This window comes from Ambystoma mexicanum, chromosome 3q (assembly GCF_040938575.1).
Source record: "Ambystoma mexicanum isolate Mex_15411 chromosome 3q, UKY_AmexF1_1, whole genome shotgun sequence".
Lineage (NCBI taxonomy): Eukaryota > Metazoa > Chordata > Amphibia > Caudata > Ambystomatidae > Ambystoma > Ambystoma mexicanum.
Genome location: NC_090926.1, coordinates 17,292,774 through 17,298,773, shown reverse-complemented (window position 1 = coordinate 17,298,773; position 6,000 = coordinate 17,292,774). Strand labels below are relative to the sequence as shown.

Genomic DNA, 6,000 nt, shown 5'->3' with positions numbered 1-6,000 from the left:
GAAAATATCTACTTTATTATTATCACAACAGACAGTTCTAGCACACTAGGAAATACAGCCCACCCTGTAAAGGGATGCAGAGAACTGACAGTTTCAAAGAAGGAAACAGGATGCATTCTGGCTACTGACAGGAGGGTAGTCAGTATATACAATAATTGCGACAGTTCAAGGATACTTGGTTTCAGCACAAAGTGACCAATCTTTTGTAAAACATCTCTAAGCACCTTCGGAGAAGGAACAGGGGGACAAAACTACAATGTACCTTCTGCTATAGATGTTCTTGGTGCTCAACAGGGTCAAGTCGGTTTCAGGGCACTTTGCAGCTTCTGCGACAGAGTTCAAGATGGGAGATAGCTGCCGGTATCATGTGGCAGGAAGTGCAGTGTTATCTTGGTTCTGGTCTGCAGTTCAGATGCACTGGTGGAGGCATCTCAGACAGCATTACAGACTGCGGCATAACAACAGTCAGCAGTGCAGTCGGTTGCAGCCTGAGGGGCTTGACTGGCTTGCAAATGTCCTTTAAGACGGACATTGGTAGATGCTTGTCGATGCACTTCTCCTAGCTTCTACACTGGGCTCGTGTTGTCCTTTAAGGCAGACAGTTCAAAGCTGAGGAGAGTATTGCAGGCAGCTGCCTTGTCCTTGGTTTGGTTCAGAGACTCTGGCACTTTCCACCAAGGCAGCTTGATGCAGAGCCTATCGGGGAATGCTGTGTTCTGGCTGGGTACCAGTTCTGGAGCTGCTGGAGGGTCCGCTGGATTTGGTATGTCCCTCTGTTCCCTAGGAGATGTTTAGGGGAGGGATCTTGCTTCCCTCTTGGAGGGCCTGTCCTTTCTTCACTGGCGGAAGATCTAAGGCAGATTGTACCTTCAGCCAGGGTCCAATGATGAGTTATTCTTGTCTGCTTATGGTGAAGCCTTCAGATGATCTGTCAAAAGAGGGGCTTGATCCTCTTTTAAAGCAAATGGACCACAGAGATTGGTGTAGGCTAAGCCTACATTAATGAACCAATCCTGGGTCCCTACTAATAATCTCCTGTATGCGTGACATCATAACCTGAGTGCTTTGCAAAAGAAAAGGTGAAGGGGTGAAAACATGTAATACTAAGTCCCACCCATCTTCCTGTCTGTTGTGGATCAAAGGGTTAACCTTGTTAAATGAGCTCTCTAGCAGGTCTTCCTTTAAGCTGCAGCAAGACCAGACTTTCTGGCTCCGTCAAACCACATACTCGCACCTTCTGAATGGGGTCCCCCTCCGGGGATGACTACTGTAAACACACAGTCCCAGACATGACATTTCACAGTTTGAATTACTCTGTGATTAGTATGCAAGTTGCTGCTACCAGCTACAGGGCCCACCAAAAGGACAGGATGGATCCATGGAGCCTTTGTTAGTTAATTAGGCTGGCCATGGCAGGGCTAAGGTTTGGCCCTCCCCCTTCTGGAGATGCTTTGTGTACTCCACCGGTCAGATCCCAACAAAATATGACAGGGACACTGCGCCTGTAGGCTGTCTTAGCCAAGAGTACATGGGTCTATGCAAAGGTCGTGCTGTGAGCATAGGAAAATGTGTGCAGATTAGCCCCACACGTTTTGCAGAGGTTGATCTACCATCATTCAATTGCATTTAAAATGTCAAAAAAGTCCAGGCGAGCACACATCCACTCTGCGTATGGTCGAATTCCTCAAAAGATCATGTTGGACCTTCAGAGTATGTTATGTTTTCAACACAGTACCACCAGGCCAGCTCCTCTGCTTAAACTGCTTACTGTCTCTAAACAAAAATAACTTCCCAGGATATGTGTTGTCATCAGTGGCATCATCGAGGATGTAATTTGTGATGTCATCTTTGATGTAATGTGTGTTAGTCTGAGCAGTGCATGGCGAGGGCACGAGTTATGGTTGCATAGTTTAACATAGATGGCGAATGTCTTTCGTTTTTAGATTTTGTGCCGCAACACTAGCCTAGCGTCCCTTTATACCAGTCAATGTAGAAGCTACACATGCATGTGCAAAGTTGCACAGGTGCCTAGCGTCCAATTATACCAGTCAATGTAGAAGCTACACATGCATGTGCAAAGGTGCACAGGTGCCTAGCGTCCCTTTATACCAGTCAATGTAGAAGCTACACATGCATGTGCAAAGTTGCACAGGTGCCTAGCGTCCCTTTATACCAGTCAATGTAGAAGCTACACATGCATGTGCAAAGTTGCACTAGCCTAGCGTCCCTTTATACCAGTCAATGTAGAAGCTACACATGCATGTGCAAAGTTGCACTAGCCTAGCGTCCCTTTATACCAGTCAATGTAGAAGCTGCACATGCACAGGTGCCTAGTTTTACGGTAAGTCACTGCTCTCTGGATGAGGAGGGCGTAATTTCATTGACTAGGGCCCCCAGAACCCTAAGACCAATGATCTTTAAATGGAAACCCTGTTCCCCGTAGACCCCCAAGCACTGAACCTGCCGGGACCGGGCCGAGAGCCGGTCAGTACAGCAGAGGCTGGCCCTCCAGGGGAAGCTGCCCTGACTGCGGAAAGCGCAAGACTCTGGGGGAGGCCCAGGGTCGGGCACCAAAGTGGCCTCCCAAAGAGTGCAGCGGCCATATGCCCCAATGCCCCCAGTCCACAAAGAACTGTGTAGGGCAGGGTGCGGCCGAGTAAGCAGCACTAACATTTCCATTTTATAATGGCGGCACCCTACTGGACGGCATGTTGATTTTGTGTTTATTGGTACGTGTGTGCACAATGCTATTAGATTTCGTGTGTGTATAGTTTTGTTGAATTTTAATAGTCGCCTTTGAAATTAAAGATGTACTTGGGGGTTGTTTAAACCATGACATCCGGTTCTTTAAAACATCCCAACAAAAAATGTCCACTGTCAGAATTTTGCTGCACAGCAGCGAGTTTGGTAGCCAAGGAAACGCTCTGGGGTCTCTAAAACACTGACCCTACAAAACATCTACTCATTCCCATAGCAACAAGTCTATTGTTCCTAATTGGAGACCCGCTTCAGAAATGCATCTCTGGCCGATGGGCCCAAAATAAAAGCCGAGCCTCGTCACCACTATGCGACCTATGGTCGGTAGCTGCACCTCCCGGACTATTTCAGGAATTGGACTCGTGCCCAATGGGAGGGAGTAGAGGGTATTGGAAGATCCTGTACCGCTGGACTTTCCCTCTGGAACTGGCCCGGTAGGTACGCTGGTAGGGCGTTAACTTTCAAAATCCTAATGGAACGCACGGACTCATCTTCGCTGGGCTCCTGAGGGAATCTGAGTCGGCCAAGATGCTGCCTTTTCACTCCCACCTCAACCTCACGCGCACTGCGCACACCCACGTTTCTATCCCCCAAACCCGGCCCTGTAAATAGCTGCTTTCTCCTGTTATATTTAGATGCCAGCTCTCTAAATCCACCCCAGCGGCCGCCAAGGCTTCCTTCGCCGCCGCCCTCCCTTTAGCCGGGGCGCCTACCCTGCCATGCTGTACTGTCAGGGGATCCGCTGGATCCGTGTAACCCGAGGGACTCGCCTGCGGCCTGGAATGCTGGTGTGCCCTGAGAAATGGCCTGCGGGGTCAATGTAACAAGAGGGATGGCTCTGCTGTCCGGTCTGAACCTGTAAAAGGTTTAGGGCCTCATCACGAGTTGTGCGGTACTGCCTGCGCTAATACGGCTAGTGCCAACTGGTCCAGCGCTATTACCACCAAATCACGGGTTTGGCAGAACGGTACTTCCCCATTCCCCATTGGGCCACTTTGGGAATTCCCCATTGGTTCCAGAGGGGAATTTTCAACGGGATTATCATCGGCGGTATTACTGCATAGTAATAGAGCTGAAAAACGGCAAATTCCCTGCGGATTTCCCCCCAGCTCAGAGCTGGGGGTAAATATTGCCAAACCCATGATTTGGCGGACCCTTAAATACAGCGGTAATGGCGTTACCGCCCCATTCAAGGATTTCTGCCCAACTCGTGATGTCTTCTATCTGCGGCCTCAGGCTCTAATATCTGCTTGAACAGTAGAGAGCACTGCTGCTCGGAGCCGGAACCTTTAGGGACTCATGACTTGAAGGACAGCTCTGCTGCGTGCAATATCTATGCACCCTGGAGCATAGGTCTGAAGCTTCAGCCTGTAATGTAACCTAGGGGATGGTCCCTTCAGCTGAAGCAGTACTTGCAAATCTGATCTCTAAGTAATAGTAAACTGGTCATGCACACAGGGGTGGACTGTCCTGTAGGGAACTCTGGAGATTTGCCAGTAGGCCTCTACACCCTGGGCCCCTTTTGGTGGTATTTCCAAATGTTCCCATCGGAAAAGGTTTGGCTTGCTGAAAATGTGTAATATGGGGCCTCCTTGAACATTATTTTCCGGGCCTTTTTTGGTTCCCAGTCCACCCCTGCTTGTACAGCTCTCTGCTGCCATGTATTCCTGGCTTGGAAGTGTGCAGGCCTGTAAGAACAGAGGACAGGGTGGTTTGTGGAACTGCGGGAGAGACAGATGTGAAACCTGTGATAGTGATGGGCGCAGTTCGGAGGTGCCAGAGTCTTGTGTGATAGTGATGGGCGCAGTTCGGAGGTGCCAGAGTCTTGTGTGATAGTGATGGGCGCAGTTCGGAGAAGCCAGAGTCTTGTGTGCTGGTGTGCTTATCTGAGTTCTGTGATAGTGATGGGTGCAGTTCGGAGGGGCCAGAGTCGTGTATGATGTTGATGGGCGCAGTGCAGAGGTGCCAGAATTTTGTGTGCTGATGTGCTGATCTGAGTTCTGTGATAGTGATGGGCGCAGTTCGGAGGTGCCAGAGTCTTGTGTGATAGTGATGGGCGCAGTTCGGAGGTGCCAGAGTCTTGTGTGCTGGTGTCTGAGTTCTGTGCTAGTAATGGGTGTAGTTCAGAGGTGCCAGAGTTTTGTGTGATAGTGATGGGCGCAGTTCGGAGGTGCCAGAGTCTTGTGTGCTGGTGTGCTTATCTGAGCTCTGTGCTAGTAATGGGTGTAGTTCAGAGGTGCCAGAGTCTTGAGTGATAGTGATGGGCGCAGTTCGGAGGTTCCAGAGTCTTGTGTGATAGTGATGGGCACAGTTCGGAGGTGCCAGAGTCTTGAGTGCTCGTGTGCTTATCTGAGTTCTGTGATAGTGATGGGTGTAGTTCAGAGGTGCCAGAGTCTTGTGTGATAGTGATGGGCGCAGTTCGGAGGTGCCAGAGTCTTGTGTGATAGTGATGGGCGCAGTTCGGAGGTTCCAGAGTCTTGTGTGATAGTGATGGGCGCAGTTCGGAGGTGCCAGAGTCTTGAGTGATAGTGATGGGCGCAGTTCGGAGGTTCCAGAGTCTTGTGTGATAGTGATGGGCGCAGTTCGGAGGTGCCAGAGTCTTGAGTGCTCGTGTGCTTATCTGAGTTCTGTGATAGTGATGGGTGTAGTTCAGAGGTGCCAGAGTCTTGTGTGATAGTGATGGGTGTAATTCAGAGGTGCCAGAGTCTTGAGTGATAGTGATGGGCGCAGTTCGGAGGTTCCAGAGTCTTGTGTGATAGTGATGGGCGCAGTTCGGAGGTGCCAGAGTCTTGAGTGCTCGTGTGCTTATCTGAGTTCTGTGATAGTGATGGGTGTAGTTCAGAGGTGCCAGAGTTTTGTGTGATAGTGATGGGTGTAGTTCAGAGGTGCCAGAGTCTTGAGTGATAGTGATGGGCGCAGTTCGGAGGTTCCAGAGTCTTGTGTGATAGTGATGGGCGCAGTTCGGAGGTGCCAGAGTCTTGAGTGCTCGTGTGCTTATCTGAGTTCTGTGATAGTGATGGGCGCAGTTCGGAGGTGCCAGAGTCTTGTGTGCTGGTGTGCTTATCTGAGTTCTGTGATAGTGATGGACGCAGTTCGGAGGTTGAAAAACAGCAGAAGTCCTCACCTTTGGGGAACTCTCCCTTCCCCTGCACACCCAATTAATATTGTATAAACAAACACATGTTCACTTTTTAGTAAAACGTATTTAAATCATTCTGTTAGATAATCAAAGTTCATTTATCA

General features: G+C 49.7%; 1 long non-coding RNA gene across 1 annotated transcript in view; it reads left to right on the top strand.

The window, feature by feature from the left end:
* Positions 1–3,036: 3,036 nt before the first annotated feature.
* Positions 3,037–6,000, top strand: part of LOC138582024 (uncharacterized) — a 234,718-nt gene continuing 231,754 nt past the window's right edge. The window contains exon 1 of the long non-coding RNA XR_011304931.1: positions 3,037–3,191. This is a non-coding gene — a long non-coding RNA (uncharacterized lncRNA). The remainder of the gene's footprint in view (positions 3,192–6,000) is intronic.